Source organism: Monodon monoceros, unplaced genomic scaffold, assembly GCF_005190385.1.
Source record: "Monodon monoceros isolate NGI ecotype Baffin Bay Population unplaced genomic scaffold, NGI_Narwhal_1 Super_Scaffold_6, whole genome shotgun sequence".
Taxonomy (NCBI): Eukaryota; Metazoa; Chordata; class Mammalia; order Artiodactyla; family Monodontidae; genus Monodon; species Monodon monoceros.
In genome coordinates this window covers 92,822,651-92,843,005 of record NW_021703783.1, presented here as the reverse complement: position 1 = coordinate 92,843,005, position 20,355 = coordinate 92,822,651, and positions in this window count along the sequence as shown.

Genomic DNA, 20,355 nt, shown 5'->3' with positions numbered 1-20,355 from the left:
TGATAGAGGATTAGATGAAATGCAAATAATATGCAAGAAAGTGTTGCAGAAATTAAAAGGCATCATGTGGCTATGTCATTCTTATTATTAGACCGAGTGGCCTAAACTCATGGCTCTGATTCCCCATCTGAAAGGGGTTTTGTTCTTTTCATTCTCCACCATGTCTCCTGCATGTGCCTTCTGGAAGCGTGCCATGTCCAATAGCTGAAAACGCTTCACAGTGAACAGATAATTGCAGTGTCCAGCTTTGTGTTTTTTTCTTGGCTCCCATAATGAACCAGCCTGTTTATTTCCATTATTTTTACCAGATTTTGTTCTGTCACATTCATTAATTATAAATTCCAAGGGAAAACATCTCATTTAGGCAGAGATCTACATCTCATATGACTAGCACGGCCTTCTTAAGGCACCTACTGTGTGGTGTGCTCCCTAAGAGACAGGTTTGTAGCTATGGTAACTGAAACCTCTCCCAGGCCCATGGTGTGGATAAGGCAGGGACAGCATGACTGTTGATTTCTCTCTTCTTCACTGTGGCACTGAATCCCCTGGGGATTACTGTTGGTGGGATTACTGAGAGCTGATTCCCTTGGTTCTCAGCTGTGTCTTTTGTCCTTTTGTAGCATTAGATGTCCAACTAAAGAAGAGAGTACATAGAGAATTGCATGTTTTAATACTTTTGTGCCCAAATGATCTAAGACACTGAGCACAGTACCCAGACCTAGCGGGAACTGGGATTCGGGTATTCATGTGTCAAAAAACATTTATTGAATGAATGGTTTATAGATGAGTGTGAACGCATTTATAACATCCACATCTGTAAAACCTGTTTTCAGGTTTTGTTCTGTACTGGTACTGCTTCTGCACCAACAGTAGAACATACACTTTGGTTTCACAGTAAGAGGAGTTGTGGCGATCTGTCTCCCTCTCTCTCACCAAGTCCTCCTCATGAATTGCAAGAATTTGCTGAAAGGCTGGTAGGGGTTAGGGATGAACCCACACCGTGACCAAATCTGAACATGAACCCAGTGTCTTTGACCAGCCTTTATTAGGTATCCTAACCACATGCCAAGCATACGCTAAGTGCTGGGAAAACAGAAATAAATGGGACCAGGCCTCTGTCTGTGGTTCATATTCAGCGGGGAACACAGACGTGGAGCAGTGACAATGAAGGGCTTGGTCAGGGGTGATAGAGCACTGTGGGAACATGCCCGCCAGGCCTGTGCTCACGTCCCTTCCTTTGCACCAGCTGGTCCTCTGCAGAAGATGCTACTCCCTCCCTTTTCCATTTGGATAACTTCCCATCTGACTTTCTAAATCCAGTTCAAAGGTCACCTTCTCTGGAAAGCTTTCCTGATATTCTGCCCACCCCCAAACCTGTTTTCCCAGAACCCTTCATTAAATTGTTAGTTTGCTTGTCCAGTTCACAATTTTTTTGGACTATACACTATCTTTAGCACTGTGCTTAGCACAAAATTAATTGGGCCCTTGAGGACTGACTCATCTGATTCACACAAAGCAAACTCACAAGAATCTAATCTATTAACCAGGGAGTCATTTTCCTCATTTCCTGGGGGCGGGGGGGGGGACACGAAGCGGGGAGCAGAGGAGAAGTCTACACCTTTCCAAGACCCCTCATCAGGCTCCCCTACTGTCCAATGCAACCTCTGTTCCATGGCAGAAGCATGTGGGTGCCTTCTTCCAGCTGGACTCTGAGACCCTGAGGGCGAGGGCAGGGTCTTCATGAGGATGGAAAGAAGGGAACAGGGATTCTACCTGAGGGTATGGTAGTTAATTTTATATCAACATGGTTAGGCTAGGGTACCCAGTTGTTTGGTCAAACACCAGTCTAGATGTTGCCGTGAAGATATTTTTCAGATGTGATTACCATTTCCATCAGTAGACTTTTGAGTAAAGTGGATTACCCTCCATAATGTGGGTGGCCTCATCCAGCCAGTTGAAGCTGTTAAGAGAAAAGACTGAGGTCCCCAGAGAAGGAAGGAATTCTGCCTCCAGACTGTCTGAGGACTCAAGGCTGCAACGCTGACTCCTGTCAGAATTCCCAGCCTGCCGACCTTCACTGCAGATTTCCAACTTGCCAGCCCCGTAATCACTTGAGCCAATTTCTTAAAATAAATCTCTCTATATAAATACAATCTTTTGGTTCTGTTTCTCTGGAAACCTGGACTAATACAATTGGTCTCACATGGGGACTTAAACTGGAACCACAAGAATTAGCGAAGGCTGTGGACTTTGATCAAAGTCATTGTATCTTAAGCTTTTAGACTTGAAAACGCTCTAAAAGGTTATCAGAATTACAGTTTCATTTTATTATTGAGACAACTAAGGTTCAGAGAGGGCCAGTTTCCTATCCAAAGTCACCCAGCAGAGAAGTAATTGTAATAGGTGAGACTGGTACCTGGTCTTCTGACTTATCTCACTTTCTATGTAGCAAAAGAACATCAGTGAAAAACGAAATATATAATGTCTTTATACTGAGCCTTGATTTTATGATGGCATAAGTAATGAATTTCCTTGCAAGATCTGATTTACATGTAAAAGGGCCATTTTGGTTCCAATATGGAGAATAAAAATGTGGGGGGCTTGGATTGTAGAAGCAGGGAGATGGGTTAACAAGCAGGTTCATAAGGTAAACTAGACTGTAAACTCCATTTGTTGCCTAGTGATACTTGCTTAAGGAAGTCCTCAAACTCTCATAGATGATGCGTTTGTTTCCCCAACTGATTCTGAGAAGCGCCTATTCCTACTCCTACTACTAAAACTAGTAAAGGGCCTGCAGCCTCCTGATCCCAGGGACCCTTCTGTGCTTCAACACTTTCCCGGGACTTCCCTGGTGGTCCAGTGGTTAAGACTCTGTGCTTCCACTGCAGGGGGCATGGGGTTCGATCCCTGGTCGGGTCAAGATTGTTTGGCAAAAAAAAAATAAAAATAAAAATAAAAAGATATTCAACGCTTTCCTGCAGGGCAGGCTGTACACTTAGACGTGGCTGGTGACAGCCTACGGATTTTGAAAGACACCAGGAAGACATCCTCTAACAGTTATTCTTTTTAATGTTTGAAGTTCACCCATCAGAAGCTGAATCATCTATGTTAAGTATTGTCCTGGACAAGTGATAAAATTTGGCAGCTTTTGGGAAGAGGCTGGAAAAATTGTTGTAATATTCTGGTTTATAAAATCCTTGTGGGGGGATTTGGGGAAGATGGTGGAGTAGAAAGCACCAGGAATGTTTCCCCACCTAGACAACAACTGCACTGGCACATCTGTCTGATGTAACTATTTTGAAACTCTGGAGTCTGCTGAAGGCTTGCAACTTCCAGGCTTTGGCCCAGAAAGAGAACTTTTACCAAAAAACATTTCCCAATTTTTTAAAAAATTAGGAAATACACATAACATAACATTTACCATTTTACGTATACAGTTCAGTGATATTAAATACATCCATAGTGTGCAGCCATCAGCACCATTCATCTCCATAGCTCGTCATCTTGTAAAACTGAAACTCTGTACCCATTAAACACCAACTCCCCGTCCCTCCCTCTCCCCAGCCCCTGGCAACCACCACTCTACTTTCTGTCTCTGTGGATTTGACTCCTCCAGGGACCTCCTATGAGAGGAATCACACAGTATTATCCTTTTGTGACTGGCTTATTTCACTGAGCATAATGTCCTCGGGGTTCATCCATGTTGTAGCATATGTTAGAACTTCCTTTACTCATGCAAAGGAAAATATACTTTCTGCTTTCTGTATTCTGCTGTATACAGTAATGTTATGAATTTAGGTGTGAGTTTGATAAGTGTGAAGCAGATGACTCAGTCCCTAAGAACCTGATCCGTTTTGTAGGCACTAGAAAAGGTCTGTTTCTTCATTCATTTCTTTGACAGACATTGATTGAGCACCTACACTAGGACCAGCCCCTATGCAGTGCTCAGGGTACAAAGAGGAACAACATAGTCTGTGACCTGAAGTAAAGGGGTCCCTATATTAAGTGAGGAGATGAACTAGAAAAACTTTAAAGCTCCTTTCATAAAAATACGTTGTGTGATTTTATAAAAATCACAGCTTCTTGGTGCTGGCAAACTCTACCCTTCCCAGGACTGGGTCCTGCCATCACCTCTCTTGCCCAGCAGTACCAGAATTCCTTTTTTTAAAATTTTTTAATATTTATTTATTGGGCTGTGCCAGTTCTTAGTTGTGGCCCTCAGGATCTTCGTTGCTCCATGTGGGATCTTCGTTGCGGCATGTGGAGCTATGAGAGGGAGAGAATCTGAAGTTCCAGTTGGTCTTTCCCTTGCCTCTGTTTTGGTGAGCTGGGGGTGCGGGGGCGGGGGGGGCGGGGCGAGGAGACAGCCTATTGAAATGACCTGCTCACGTTCTGGACTGACTACAATCAGTGCAAGCTTTGAGACTTCGATCAGGAAGAGAACTGATTATTCTGGAAGCAGCTGACAATTTCAGTTTGATGCTGTACTACCCTGAATAAGGCAGACAGGTGCCAGGATCTGTCAGCAAAAGGACCTGTCACAGCATCGATTAAGAGAACTACTGAGCACTCGCCCCTTTGTCGGAGCCCAGCATGAAAGCCCTGCAGCAGTAGGAGGCTGAGCAGGAAATTGCCTGGCAAGATGGATTGAGTAGAGTCATTGTTAGAGCAGAAAGGGCTTTGTGTTGAGCCTTTGGTGTGTGTTCAACTCACCCAGGTCATCCACCTAATATACTCTTGGCACCCCTGCTGCTAATGAAGCAGTCACAGGCAGTGGCACTTAAACAATGGCCCCTGAAGCCTGACTTCCTGAAAGGCTCCAATAATCTTTTATTGATACAAAACACACCTCCAGGGCAGATCTAAGCTCTCCTAGGCAGAGGCTGCTGGGGGCAGGGATGGGGGGGGGGGCTGTAACTACAGCCTATGGGGACCTAAGAGAGCACTGCTGTGGGGAGCTTCACCATGGTGGAAAATGGACATAACGTGACCTCACGGGTCCCTCTCTCCAGCCTCAGCACCCTGCCTGGTGTTTTCATTTCTACAGCTGAAAAAGCCAAAGCACAGAAGTTACCTGACTTGTGGCACCCCACAGCTAACAAATGGCAGAGAGGGGATTACGGGTTGAATTGTGACCCGCCCCCCCCAAACAAAAGATGTGTTGAAGTCCTACCCCCAGTAGCTCAGAATGTGACTTTATTTGGAAATAGGTTGGTAGCAGAGGTAGTTAGTTGAGTTCATACTGGATTAGGGTGAGCCCTTAATCAAATATGACTGGTGTCCTTATGAGAATAAAAGGGGCATGCAGGAGAAGACAGCTGTATGACAAGGAGGCAGATTGAAGTGATGCACCTACTAGCCAAGGGATGCTGGCAAACACCAGAAGCCAGATGAGGCAAGGGGGGATTCTTCCCTACAAGTGTCAGAGGGAGCATGCTGCTGTCGACAGCTTGATTTTGGACTTCTAGACTCCAGAACTATGAGGCAATGCATTTCTGTTGTTTTAAGCCACTCAGTTTGTGGTACTTTGTTGCGGCAGCCCTGGAAACTAATGCAGATGGGAGTGTGGTCTTCCCACTGACGTCAGCAGGACACAGAGGGAGCCATTTGGGATGCTCAGATCGATAACATCCACACCCACAAGCCCACTTCAGACCCCTCCCGTGCATGTGAGAGATGGTTGTCGTGGTGGAAGGTCAACACTGCTTGGAGGGCTTCCAAGGTGGAGCTGACAACTGAAAAGCAGGAGGGCCAAACTCCTGCCTGGAGGGACCCTTTTGAAACCACAGAAATGCGTCTTGGGGGGGGCTCCGAGGAGTTCCAGTTCTTTATGTCTCAGCACAGAAAGAATTCAGCAAGAGGCAAAGAGACAGATAAGAAGTGATTTATTAGAATAGGATGCTTGTAAGACTTAAAAGCAGGCGGGCAAGAGGGTGCTGCCCCGAGAACTTAGTGGGCTACAGTTTTATAATCAAAGGAAAAGTGGGGAGAGGGAGAAGACCGCCTTCTTCCTCACTCTTGAGTAGATGTCAAGCTTCCATCATCAGCCCCTCCTCCACGTCAGGTGGGGGAGTTTTCTTGTGCCTCCGTGGTCAAGCTGGGACTGTCGTGGTGCAACAGAAATGGGCAAAAAGTGATAACATATACTAAAATATGGTGAATCATCTCAGGTTTCAGTATAATGTCACCCTTTCCTTAGATTTTTGTTAGTGCACACAGAGGAGTGTGTCCTGGGAATCATTAACTTACTGAGCTCACTGGGCAGGACGTGGGTCTCATGCCACCATTGTTTTATTGTCTTGGGGCGTGCTGCATGGTTTTGTTGCTAAGCAAGCCTGCTTGGTTTTGTGGTTAAACAAAGCTGCTTTCTTGAGTGACCATTAATTTACAGGGGTCTCCCATGCGTTCTTCTTTACTTACAATCCCCTAGTGGGATTAACTACTTAATCACCTACTTTGTCCCTTCACTCTGTCCCTATCACCTTGAACACCATGCTTTTATAAAGAGAGCAAGCAGACGAGAGTGTTGTAGTTAGGCCCCAGAGAAGCAGGGCCTGAGACTGTGATGCTCGTGCAAGGGATTTATCGAGGGAGGGCTCTCAGGAGAAACCTATAGGGGAAAGATGTGGTTTCAGGAGAAGTCTAGCCTCAGCCCGACCCCCTGGGGAGCTCTGGAGCATAACTTGTCCCACAGAGGTGGTTCCCCCCCAAAAGGCAAGGGGCTGCGGGGTGGCCATAACCTGCCAGCATCTCCTCAGTCAAGAGGGAGCCTTTAGGGGAGGGTGCAGATGTGAGCCATTAGCAGCCAACACCTGCAGCATCTGGGGATGGGGGCAGACCAGGGCAGCAGTATCAGCTCAGTGCTGGGATGTGGGAGCCAAAGGAGTCCCGGCCCTGCCCCCCACTGGCCGTGCTCAGGCTGTTCCTGTCTGCACACTGTGTTCACTTAGAGATGGGAGGAGATGGGGCCATGGGGGTGGGGGTGCAGGTGGAGAAGGAATAACTGGAAGTTAATCAAGGTCTCTTCTTTCTGATGTGACTCTGGAGGAGTACGGGGCATAGGAGTAAAAAAAACAAACTTGGTGCTGGCAGAATTCGTCCTGGTTTAATGACCAATGTTCCAAGAAGAACAACACAGCCTTTGACTTCTTCTTCTGAAACTCATTATTTAAACTGAAGTTTGACTAGAAGTCAAAATACCTTTAAAAAAGATTTGGATCAGGACTTTCCTGGTGGTGCAGTGGTTAAGAATCCACCTGGGAACAACACAGGGGACACAGGTCTGAGTCCTGGTCCGGGAAGATCCCACATGCCACGGATCAACTAAGCCCGTGTGCCACAACTACTGAGCCTGTGCTCTAGAGCCCACAAGCCACAACTAATGAGCCCACGTGCTGCAACTACTGAAGCCCACGCACCTAGACCCTGTCCTCCGCAACAAGAGAAGCCACCGCAATGAGAAGCCTGTGCACTGCAACAAAGAGTAGCCTCCACTCACCGCAACTAGAGAAAGCCCACGCGCAGCAATGAAGACCCAACACAGACAAAAGTAAAAAAAAATTAATAAATAAATTTATAAAAAAAGAAAATACTGTTCTTCCCTCCATTGAATCATCTTGGGCCCCTTGTTGAAAATCATTCTGACCATATACAAGGGCTTACAAAGGTTTATTTCTGGGCATTCTAGTCCATTCCATTGGCCTATACATCTGTGTTTATGCCAGGACCACATTGCTTTTGTGACTGTAGCTTTATAGTAAGTTTTAAAATCAGGAAGTGGAAAACCTCCAGCTTTGTTCTTCTTTTTCAAGATTTCAGGGTCCCTTGAGGATCCATATGAACTTTTGGATGGATTTTTCAATTTCTACAAAAAAATATTGCCAGGATTTTGATAGGGATTGCATTGAATCTGTAGATCAATTTGGGTAGCATGGACATCTTAATCACAGGAAGTCTCCCAATCCATGAACATGGGATGTCTTTCCACTCATTAATATCTTCTTTAATTTCTTTCTGGAACATATTGTAGTTTTCATTATGTAAGTTTTTCACCTCCCTGCTTAAATTTATTCCTAAGGATTTTATTCTTTTTGATGTTATTGTAAATGGAATTGTTTTCTTAATTTCCTTTTAGGATTCTTCATTACTAGTGTATCGAAACAACCAATTTTTGTGTTGATTTTGTATCCTGAAACTTTGCTATATTTATTAGTTCTAACAGGTTTTGTGTGTGTGTGTGTGTGAAAGTTTTTTGAATTTTCCAGTTGATGAGGAAAGCAATGAATGTAGATCTTCTTCTGCCCACCAGAGTCTCAATGGAGAGCACACTGGGTAAATGACTTCCATGGAGGACTGAAGCTGGGAGGATGTGCAGGCCTTCCATTCTTTTAGGTAATCCATATGTTGTCCTTGAGCTTGACCATAAAGTGGTATCAATTTAGAGCCCCTGTGTATAGCCCCTTTTAGATTATTTTTGCTTGCATGTTTTTACTGGCTTATTTAATGATGTTGAATATGTAATACACTCCTGTGGTACAAAATTCAGAAGGTACAAGAGGTTGTATAATGAAAAGTCAGTCTCTTACTTCTATTGCCCTCCACCCAGTTCCCCTCCCCCAAAGTAAGCATTATTACTACTTTCTTGTGATTCCTTTCAGGAGTGATCTAGGGTATATACAAGCATTTGAGTTCATATACCCTTTTTTCATCTATAGATATTGCTCTGCCCTTTGCTTTTTTCACTTCCCAGTATATCTTGGAGATTGTTTTGTATGAGTCCTAAATTCCTCCTCTTCCTTCTTAATAGCTGTATAATATTCCATTGGATGTTTGTACCTTAGTGTGCTTGATGGACATTTAAGCTATCTCTAATTTCTGATATTACAAACAGCACAGAATGAATATTAGGATTACACTCGAATGACATTTCAGTGCCACTGAGAGCCTCCATCACCTTCTACATCTTTAGGTGGACCGGTGGAGGAATCCTCCCAAATTTCAGTACCAAGGTTAAAGTGGTGCTTCTCCTGAGAAGTTCTGGTTTTCTTCATCTTGTGGGCTCTGTAGTTCATGTATCGGTTTGCTGTTCACGCTTTACTTTGGTGACTAGGGTTCTCAGAACGAAGTTTATGGGCCTTGTTAGCAACTGTACAGGACTACTTATTATACATTTATGGATACTAATCTTACTCCTAGTTTCATTACCTTCCCTCCCTTTATTTTTCTTTCACTTCAATTCCCAAAGCTATCTGTTTTATTCCTTGACATTGCACACATTTTTCTAAGCCATCTCAAGTTTTTCAGGTAATAAAGTGAGTACAAATAAATATACACGTACATAAACATATCCATCATACATAAATAAAATACAAATTTGAGTCGAGTATTCAGAGGCAGACTTGACCTCTCTTCAACCCGTCCAATCCAGGGAGGCACACAGGCTCCCCTTCCCTGAGCCTCTCAGGGGATCCCCTCCCCCCAGGCAGTCCCTCTTCAGCTGCCCCTGTGGCCTAGCAGCCTGCTTTCTATTTGCTGCAGGAGATATTCTAGTCCATCAGAGTGCTTCCAGGCCCTCCTGCCCCAGACAAAGGCAGAGGAGAAATCTGCTTCCACTCTCACACTCTGTAAAACCTTCACACAGAGCAGGGAAGCAGGGGAGGGGGAGGAGAGAACTTTGGCGGCTGCCCCCTGCCCTGCCTCAGCACCCCCCGCCTCACCTCTCTGGTGTCCTGTTAGGGCAGCTGCCCACCCTTGTGCCATCTTTCAGCTACAAGCCCCAGTGGCTGCATCCCACCCGCCAGCGTTCTTTTGCATCAGTGTGAGAAAGCAATTTGCATCCAACCAGCAGGATTAAGATAGATGGAGGCAGCCTGCCTTCTCATCTCAGAAACCCCTTTCATCTTGTGGAGGCCACTGTGCAGAAGGCGGATAGAGCGGTTTTGTTTTAATGTGGCCCCTGCAGGCTGAGTTTCAGATTTGTGGTCCGTCTGCCTTAGAGACACCGGGTGAGCGTACAGCTGGGAATGCTGCAGGCTGAGGACCCAACACCCTTGAACCCTTCCCACATGGCCTCTACCTCCTGCACGGGGCGGCTGTTTTAAGTCAGAGGGAGGACCGGGTCTGTTTCCAATACCTGGGGTGGGCGTGGGGCACCAGAGCAGTGCTATGGAAAATGGGACCCAGGTCTCAGATGCATGTGGACTGCTGCTCTCTCCCGGGGTTTCTCCTCTGGGATGGAAAGCTATCAGAAGAGTGGAGAAGCCAAGAGCTGGGCCTGTCCCAGAGCTGAGTGCCATCTTTGCCAACCTCAGTGTCTTTACCTGCAAAATAGGTATTTACTATTACTGGGCTCTCAGAGTTGTTGGGAGAATTAAATAATAATAGCTGGTGCTTTAATAGCTCTCATGACATGCCAGTCATTCCAAGTGCTTTACATATAAGAACTCATTTAATCCTTACAACACCCTTGGCTATTACTCTCCCCATTTTTCAGAGGAGGACACTGAGGCTCAGAGAGTTTAAGCAGTTTGTCCAAGTTCACAAAGCTGGTGAGTGACAGAGCTGAGATTTGAACCCAAGTAATCTGGCCCCAGAGTCTATGCCCTTAGGCACTGGGGCTTTAAGACCTGGGGCAGCACCTGGCACCAGGAGGCACTCATCAAAGGTAGATCATGTTCTGGTATCTGAGTCACTGAGCAGGTTTCCTGGCTCCACCTGGGAGGGGAGCTCCAGCAGCGGTGATCCAGGTGACTCTCTGGCCACCTCACCATCTCCTTCCCCTGGCTGGCAGCCCTTCCAGTCATCCAGGTGCTGCTTCCATCCATGCACTTAGCACCTGGGGCTGCTGGCAACTCTTCCCTCCCATATCCCATCACTTAACATAGTTCTTGATATATAATAGCTGCTTAATGTTTACATAAAGGTTGTTTCTTCTTTGTTTTGCACTGGAGCCACGAGGTTCATTGGGGAGGTGGTGAGCCTATCGCTGGGTGGCCTTGCCCTCCTCCTGGTGGCCTGGGCCAGAGACCGTCCTTTCTAATCTGTTCTTCTGCCTTGTCAGCTCCTGTCTCAAGCAGGCTGTTTTGAGGGCCTTTAAAAAATATCTTTATAACTGTTATTGTCTTCCAGCACAAAGCAAACCATGCTTTTTAAAAAGGAATTTGAACATTATGGAAACCTTGAAAATGAAAGTCCTCTATAACCTGCTCTTCTAAGTGTGGTTCCTGGTTTGGCATCACCTGGGAACTTGTCAGAAATGCAGAGTCTCAGGCCCCTCCCACCCTGACCCGCCAAACGAGAACCTGCATTTAACCGGATCCCACTGACTCACAGGCACCCGAGAGCGTGAAGAGCTGGCTGCAACCCTCCTCCCCACAAGCCCAGCTAAGACAACAGTGCCACTGGTTTTGTGTACACTTAAGAGCCTTTTATTTTTTATTATAAATTTATTTTTTTTATTTATTTACTTTTGCCTGCATTAGGTCTTCATTGCTGCATGCAGGCTTTCTCTAGTTGCGGTGAGTGGGGGCTACTCTCTGTTGCGGCAGGCAGCCTTCTCATTGCGGTGGCTTCTCTTGTTGCGGAGCACAGGCTCTAGGCACGCGGGCTTCAGTAGTCGTGGCACGTGGGGTCAGTAGTTGTGGCGCACGGGCTTAGTTGCTCTGCGGCACGTGGGATCTTCCTGGACCAGGGCTCGAACCTGTGTCCCCTGCCTTGGCAGGCGGATTCTTAGGCACTGCGCCACCAGGGAAGTCCCAAGAGCCTTTTAAAAAGTGCACTCTTCTAACCTCTTCCAGTAATTACCTGCAGTTTTCAGGCCTCATCTAAAACCAAAATCCTCGTCAACGTCATTCAGCAGGAAGCTAATAAAGACATCATTATCTTGTCTGTCGGCTGCCACCCTTGCCCACTCTCCAACCCCAGCAGCCATGGTGATGGTTCTAAAACATAAACCAGATCACATCACTCTCCCACTTAGACGCTTGCGGTGCCTGAGGGTAGGTGCCTTTCCACCGCCCTGGGAGCACTGTCGCCCGCCCTCTATCTCCTGCTCCCTGCTCCTGACACGTTGACCTTCTCTCTTGGTCCCTCTGGGTCTTTGCACTCTGCTTCTGTGCCTGGATGTCCTTTCCTCCTTCCTCCCCGGCTGGTTCCTTTTCATCCTTCACATCTCAGCTTAAATGTCACCTTCTCAGAGGCTTGAGATGAAATGACCACGTGGGGAAAGCACACGCTTGCTGCCAGCGCTCTTTATCACAGCTCATGTCCATCACCAGCCGTGGTCAGGACTGTCTCCCTGGAGGAGTGTGAACCGCACGAGGGCAGGGATCGTCCTGCCCGCTCACTCTCTCTTGGATCGCAGTAGTTGACACAGCATTTCACTAAATATCTATTTGAATGAATGCCTGCTTTCTGGAGACCAGGCATGTGAGTGTCACCACCTTGTTTGTACTGACTTGTTGAAATTATAAAAATAATAGATGCTAATTTATATTTTTAAAAACCCTGCAGGAAGGAATAGATGAAAAGTAACATCCTTTTTCCCCTCAGCTCCTTCCAGCTGCATAAGTAAACACCGGTAACAGCTTGTTTTGTCAGCTTCCGAAACTGTAGAACACTTTAAAGCCACACTAATAAGATCACGCTAGAATTATTAATTCTATTCTTCAACTTGCTTTTCGTTAAAATTGTGGTAAAATCCACATACCATAAAATGTACCGTGTTAACCATTTTTAAGCGTACAGTTCAGTCGGGTTAAGTATATTCAGGTTATGTGTGGCCAGCCGGTCTCCAGAACTTTTTCATCTTGCAGAACTGAAACTCTACCCCTATGAAACTCTAACTCCCCATTTTGCCTCCCCCAGTCCCTGGCAACCGCCCTTCTACTTTCTGTTTCTATGAGTTGGAACTACTGGCTTTTTGAACTTAGCCATACATCTTCCCACCGGGGCCTGTGGGATCTAGCTCGCTGTTCCTACAGCCGCATAGTATTCCTCAGAGGCTACAGCTGATATTTAACCAGTGATATGAAGGTGGCTCCTGGTTTGGGGTGACTACAAACAATGCTGCAACACCAGGGTTAAACCCCCAGACCCGGGAGGTCAAAGGGTACACACTTTCATTCTGCCAAACTGCTGTGCAAGGAATCTGACCAGTCAAGCCTCCGACCCACAGAGGAAGAGGGGGCTCTTCCCAATGCAAACCAAGTAAATACCGTCCCATCCCAGGGACAGGCCTTGAAGGGAGGGCAGAAGCCTAGGGGGGTGAGCTGGTGGCGAGACGGGGAATCGAGCTGCTAGGTGTATACACAGGAGGGAGTCAAGTTCAAAAGCCATATAATGAGTTGACTTGGGAGGGAGCTCGTTGCTGTGGCAACCCGATTCCCCTGCTGTCAGGAGCTGGTTTCTCCTTCCTTCTGCACCTGGTAGGAGCGCCTCTCCCCTCAACATTACTTGAGAAAGACAGAGTTCGGTGACCTCAACTTTCGGTGAGGTCAGTGCACCGTTTCCGACAGTGACTCCACGTCACTGACGCACTGTGATTCTCAGATGTCCTCTCCAGGCGAGGAGCTGGCTGGGCCCCATTCCCTGGACAGATGTCCCGGGTATGTCGCCTAAGACCCTGATGTAATGGGGCTCCCAGTGGTGCCAGGTGGGCCGAGCCCCCGGGGAGACTTTTCTGTTCCCTTCCCAAGGAAAGTTTGAATGCCAAAGGTCAAGGTCAGGGGACGCTTGCTTGAGCAGGCCTCTTAAACCAGTCTTGGGTTGTGAGTCACTTTGCTCTGCTTCCTCCAGGGTAGTTTACCCTGAAAGTGCCGATTGGGATAGAGCTGGGAGAGGGGGCGGCGGATGGATGACAGAATTAAGTTAAATTATTTTCACCTGTTCCTGCATCCCTGCTAGACACACGGTTTACATGCTCTCCTCCGATCCCTTTAACCTCTCAGTAAGGTGGGAATTATCATCCCCATCACTGTAAGAGTGAAACCTGAGGCTCCAAAGCTTAAGTGCTTTGCCCAAGATCTCAGAGCAGGAGTATGAATGGGCCGCTGCCTGCATCTCAAGGTCATGGTCCCCGACCCCCCAACCCCCCCTCCAGGGGGACAATTTAGAGATGTGAACCAGGCAGCAGAGGGCCGGCTCCTTCTCTGGGACGTGATGGCAGCCAACTTTAAAGCTCCCCCTAGGCAAAGGGGTCTTGACCCACCAGCGTCCCCTGTCCCTTCTTCCTTTAATCAGGCAGTGGGCTAAGTGGGGAACACATGGGATCCATACCAGCTGTGGCTCCCAGCCTCAAAACAGAAATATAGGGAAACAGTGCCTCTGGGTCTTGTTTGTTTGTTTTTTGTGCAAACACCTAGTGCTGTGGGGAGGATTAAGTGAACCGAGGGGCAGGCTCCCATGCCGTACCTTTTCTATTAAACTCCAACAGTCCAGGTCTCCATCCCGGGCTTGGTGGCCTTTCCCACTACCTCTCACCTGTGCTTCCCCTCAGCCCCTGGGGTATACGGCAATATTGATTTGTACTCTTGAATTTGACATCCTCTCCCAGAGTCAGCCATCCCCGGAGCCATTCCCAGGAGAATCGTGTTCCACTCGCACACATTTCATCTCCGCATCCCAGGCCCCCAAGAACCCTTTTCCACGAGCTTCCCCCCACTTCTCTGGCAGCTGCAGAAATGTTGCTCCCAGCCTTTGGAGCACTGCCTGGGTGACAGTGGCCTGGGTAGCAGAAGCACAGATTAGTATTCAAGGAAAAATGCCAGGACAAATGTAGCTTCTGTTTCCTGTGACTGAGCTGAGGAACCCCTGTTCGACTGCGGGGAAGTGGGAAGGAACCCTAATTTGCCGATTCGTGGCGCTACAGCGTCTTCCAGCTTAAACCGTCTCTCTGGGATGGCTCAGTCTCTGTAGGCTACATGCTCAGTCCTTTAAGTTTCCCCTCCTTTCTGCTGCCGCTGTCCATGATGGTGGTGGCCAGGTCTGCCAAGAGGTGGGCCTTCCGGAGTGCCCTGCTAACACCCACTGCTGGAATCATGCCCCGTGCATGAGGGCCGCACAAGAGTGGTCTCTTTTTCCTGCCCTGAGACTCCGAGGGCTCCCAGGTCCTTCGGCACCTCCACATCTCCTTGCCGGACAGTTATTTCAGGATCCCCTGCAGCCATGGGGAGCAGGTCATTCATCTGGCCATTTCCCCACCTCCATGTGGCTCTTCTGCCCCCCTGACCGGCTGGACACAGGTCTCGCCTAATATGGGTCTCCTCCCAGGTATTCAAATGGGAAAGAGGCTCAAGGAACAAGTGCTTTTAGCTGTCCCCTCAACCCCTGGCTTTGGCCAGAAGGAGGATTGAGACCACATGTGGGACCACCTGTGTCCCTTGCCCCTGCCTTCCTTCACGGCTGTCCTGGGGCCATACCCACCATATCATATCCTGGTTTCCTTCACTCCAAGCTCATTACAAAACTCTGGGTGACCTAGTCAACCAGGCCTGGCTCTGGGTATGTTAATGTATGCTTCAGTTATTTAGAAAATCCTTTTCTCTCTTGACGAAGATTGGCTTTCAAGGTTATTCCCTTGTTTTACACTCAAGAATATTTTTTTGGGTGTTCAGAGCTGAGCGCTTCCTCTTTGCATTCCTAATCTTCTCCAGGCAGAAGAGGAGGGAAGTCACCCGAGAAAGCACATGGATGTCTTTCAACGGGCATCTCCCCCGCCCACCCACTTATGCTGAAGCGTGTTTGAGGTCCTCCCAGCCCTGAAGTTCTGTGAGTCTGTGCATTCTGTCCTTTCAACTCTGTTGATGTAGGACCAACTGTTTCATTAGCAGTTTTGTTTTTTTTCAAGGACCTTTCCTTTAAACGATATTGCTTTAGTTTCTGCCATAGCTGTCCTCCCCTGTATAGTCAAACTTCCTGGGAGAGTTGTTCCTACTGCTTCAGAACCCACCAAGGTCAACCAGCAACCTCTCTATTTCTAAGTCCAAGCCCTGGATTCATTTCCTAGGGCTGCTGTGACAGAGTACCGCAAACTTGATAGCCTAAAACAAAAAAATGATAGAAGAGACAAATGTATTCTCTTATAGTTCTGGAGGCCAGAAACCCTAAATCAAGTTGTTGGACAGGATAGGTTCCTTCTGGAACCTTCCGAGGGAGAAGCCATCCCACACCTCTCTCCCACTCCTGGTGTCCCTTGGCTCAGGGATGCATCACTCCAGTCTCTGCATCAGGCTTCATGTGGTTGCCCTGGGTGTGTCTCTGTGTCTCAAATCTCCTTTTCTTTTAATAAAAATCCAAGGACATCACTGGGTTTAGGACCCACCCTAGATCCAGGATGATCTCATCCTGATATCCTTAACTTCATTGTATCTGCAAAGATCCAATTTCCAAAAAGGTCGAAGTCCCAGGTGTTGGGGGTTAAGACTTGGACATATCTTTTTGGAAGACACCATTCAGCCCATGTTGTCAGCCCTCAGCTTGACCTTTCTGCAGCATTTGGCACTCTTGCACACTTTCTCTTGGGAACTGTCCTTTCCACTGGCTTCCAGGATGCCAAGCTCTCCAGGTTACCCTCCTACCTCTCTGGCTGATCCTCCACAAGCTCCTCTACTGGTTCCTCTTCTTCTGCCCAGCCCTGCAAGGTGAAGGTCCCTAAGATTCTGTCCTGTCCTTAGCTCTTTTCTCCTCTCAGTCTCCCTCAGCCAATCACATTTGTTCCCACGGTCTTCAACAAAGAGAGCGGAGTCATCCTGGGATGTAAGAGGCCACATTATTGCAAATTTTAGGGCTAGGATGGGTCTTTGACTCAACCTGATGGTAATGGGACAGGAATACTATAGGGTCAGAAGACTGACAAAAGGAACATAAGAGGATTTCTCTGGTCTTGGTGTTTGGGATGGATTGGATTGGAGAAAGAGATTAGAAAAGTGGGGACCCTTTGGCAAGTTACAGCTATAATCCAGGTATGTGATGAGAAGGGCTTAGACTAGGATGCTACCAAGAGAGAGAGGGGAGAAGAGAATTCATGTTTCACGGGACATCTGTTGTTTGCCACTTTATATATGCTTCAATTCTCACAGCAACCCTGCAAGGAATATAGTCTTACTTCCATGTTACAGAATTAAAAAGCTCAGAGAGGGCTTCCCTGGTGGCACAGTGGTTGGGAGTCTGCCTGCCGATGCAGGGGACATGGGTTCGTGCCCCGGTCCAGGAAGATCCCACATGCTGCGGAGCGGCTGGGCCCGTGAGCCATGGCCGCTGGGCCTGCACGTCCAGAGCCTGTGCTCCACAATGGGAGAGGCCACAGCGGTGAAAGGCCCGTGTACTGCAAAAAAAAAAAAAAAAGCTCAGAGAGGTTAAGTGACATGTCCAAGGTCACACAGCAAGTTAGTGACCATGCTGGCGTATAAACCCAGCTGTCTCTGAGTCTAGAAATCAGATGGAAGGAATGAATCTGTGAAATAATTTAATATAAGACTTGGCAGGACTTTCTGACGGAACAGATATAGGGGGTGAAAAAGAGCAAGGGATGTAATGCCCTGAAGAAAAATGGGGAATTTTGGAGGGTGAGTTAGTGCGGGTGGTCAGTGGTAGGAAGTTAATGAAAATATGGTTTCCATCATATTGAGTCCAGGAAGGGAGAGATGTCAAGTGGACAGGTGGAAATATTGGACTGGGGTCAGGAAGGGAGATAGGGATTTGAGGGGCGCCAGTAAGAAGGGGGAGTGGTCTACTGAGTAGTCAAGGGGCTGGAGGTGAGGACGGAGGCTGTGACTGGTGATCATGGGAGTGCCCCGCCTGCTTTATCTAAAAGGTACTGCTGCATTTAAGGTTCTCTCCCCATGTCCTTAAGAAAGATATTGTCTTCCTTTCTGATTTCTTCCTCTTAACGCCATTTCTCAAGGCGGGAAGGAGAGTTGGGGAGGCACTAGAGGTAATGAAGCTCCCAGCAAAGCTCTTGTTGGCAGGCAGCCGTGGGAGCAGGTGGGCGGCTGCAACTTCCCTGGCTCCACTGATGTGGAGGGTGACTGGTAGCAGGGCAGGGGGAGCTGATCCAGGGAGTGCCAGGCAATAAGGAGGTAGCAGGGTAGTCTGGGCTCCAAATCCACTCATCTGACAAGTTAGAGCTTTGTCAAGCGTTGGTAACAGAGCTGGCTGGCGTTTGAGGTTTCAGCAATTTTTTTTTTTTTAAATGAGATCCAGGAGAGACCAGGATGGAAAGACAGCAGAACCACTATGAACCAAAGTCTTGTTTTTCCCTTTTGCAATGAGCTGGTTTGCCCCCAGGCTGCTGTTGAAACCACATAATTGCAACCAGATTTCTTTTTTTTTTTTTCCAAAGGGCTCCATCCCAGATACCATGCATTCTGCCACCTCTGCACTTCTGCCCTTTTTAAAAAAAAAAAAAATTATTTAAAAAAATATTTATTTATTTATTATCTCCCTGTCCTTATTTGGCTGTGCCCGGTCTTAGTTGCAGCACGCAGGATCTTCGTTACCCTGTGCTGGATCCTTAGTTGCAGCATGTGGGATCTTTTACTTGCAGCAAACGGGTTCTAGTTCCTTGACCAGGGATCGAACCTGCCCCCCTGCATTGGGAGCGTGGAGTCTTAACTGCTGGACCACCAGGGAAGTCCTGCACCCAGAGTTCTTTCTTGTTCCACATTACAAAACACATTCCAGGAGGACCTGAGAACACAGTGTGTATCCAGCTGAGACATCCCCTGGGTTCCTCCATATCAGGGCGTCCATTGGCATTCTCTTAAACTCCCCCCAAGCACAGGCCTCTTGCACAGATAAGGCCCCCTCCCCTCCTTACCCTTCAGAGCTCAGGGGGTGAAATGTCCCTACTTTTACCAGGCCTTCCCTGACCTGCCTGAACAGCTTACCCCTCGCCCATGCACTGATTCTCATACCTCCCCTTTGTAATTTCACATTTCTCCACGAGATTATCTGATGAACATTCGCCCTCCACTGCGGTTGGAAGCTCGGCAAGGGCGGGGACCCTGCCCGCTTTTGCTTTGACCGTAAGCGTTGTGCCTGCTCACAGCCATCTGGGGTCTTCTGTCTGACTTTGCTCTCAGACATCCAGATTCCTCCATTACCAGGGCTCCTCCTCGGGCACTGGCGAGGAGGTTATAAACGCTCCAAACTTATTTGCAGTGTTTTATGCGCATGTGCAAATGTGCACTCAGGGGGAAGGATCCAGAGTTTTCATCAGATTCAAGGTTAAAGATTCTTTCCTGTGCAGAATCCTCCACAGTAATCACCGGGCTTCCTGGCTGGCCTCTCAATCTTCCTTGATTCTCCTACCTGTCCTTTGCCTGTTCTCTTTTCCATGCCACCCTCTCTAATTATTGAGACCCTACCTGGTGGGTTATCTGTTGTCTCTGTTTGCCCATCATCCTTCTATCCTTCTTTCTACTTAAGGCAATATAAATTCTCTTTTTCTTTTAGGAACTGCAACACACACACACACACACACACACACACACACACACACAGTGGGGCTGCCAGTGAAATGACCCCACTCAGGTGAGCATGTGACCTATTCTAGCCAATAAGAGTGTCCCATGTCCCCAGATCTCATGCTGGGTTGGGTGGAAGTGGGAAGGTGTGTAACTCACACGTGACCACTCAGAAGCTTTTTCGGATTTTGAAACAGATGTTGGAGGGAAAGGTGGCAAGGACAGGGCAGGTGGCAGGACAGAAGTCCTGGCTAATTCCTGGAGCTGCTGCCTGTGAGGGTAATGCAAGCTCACACCCCTGCTGGTGGCCATCTTTGCTACCACATCAGGGGACATCCCTTGAGAAGGAGGCCAACCAAGAGGAAAACTGAGCTGAGTGAGAGAGAGAGAGAGGGTGTGGGGAAGAGAGAAAGGGAGAGTCCGTCCTGATGGCAGAGCTTTTGAGCTGTTGGATCCAGTCATGACTGAAAGCCTTAGCAATCCCTGAAATTTTCCACTTAAAAGGCCAGAATTGTGCTTCCCTGGTGGTGCAGTGGTTAAGAATCCGCCTGCCAATGCAGGGGACACAGGTTTGAGCCCTGGTCCGGGAAGATCCCACATGCCACAGAGCAACTAAGCCCGTGTGCGCCACAACTACTGAGCCTGTGCTCTAGAGTCCACGAGCCACAAATACTGAGTCCACGTGCCACAACTACTGAGCCCGCGCACCTAGAGCCCGTGCTCCGCAACAAGAGAAGCCACTGCAATGAGAAGCCCACACACCACAATGAAGAGTAGCCCCCGCTCGCCACAACTAGAGAAAGCGCGCAACAGGGAAGACCCAATGCAGCCAAAAAAAAAAAAAAAAAGACAAAGGCCAGAATGTTCCCCTATTTTTTTGCTCAAATCAATT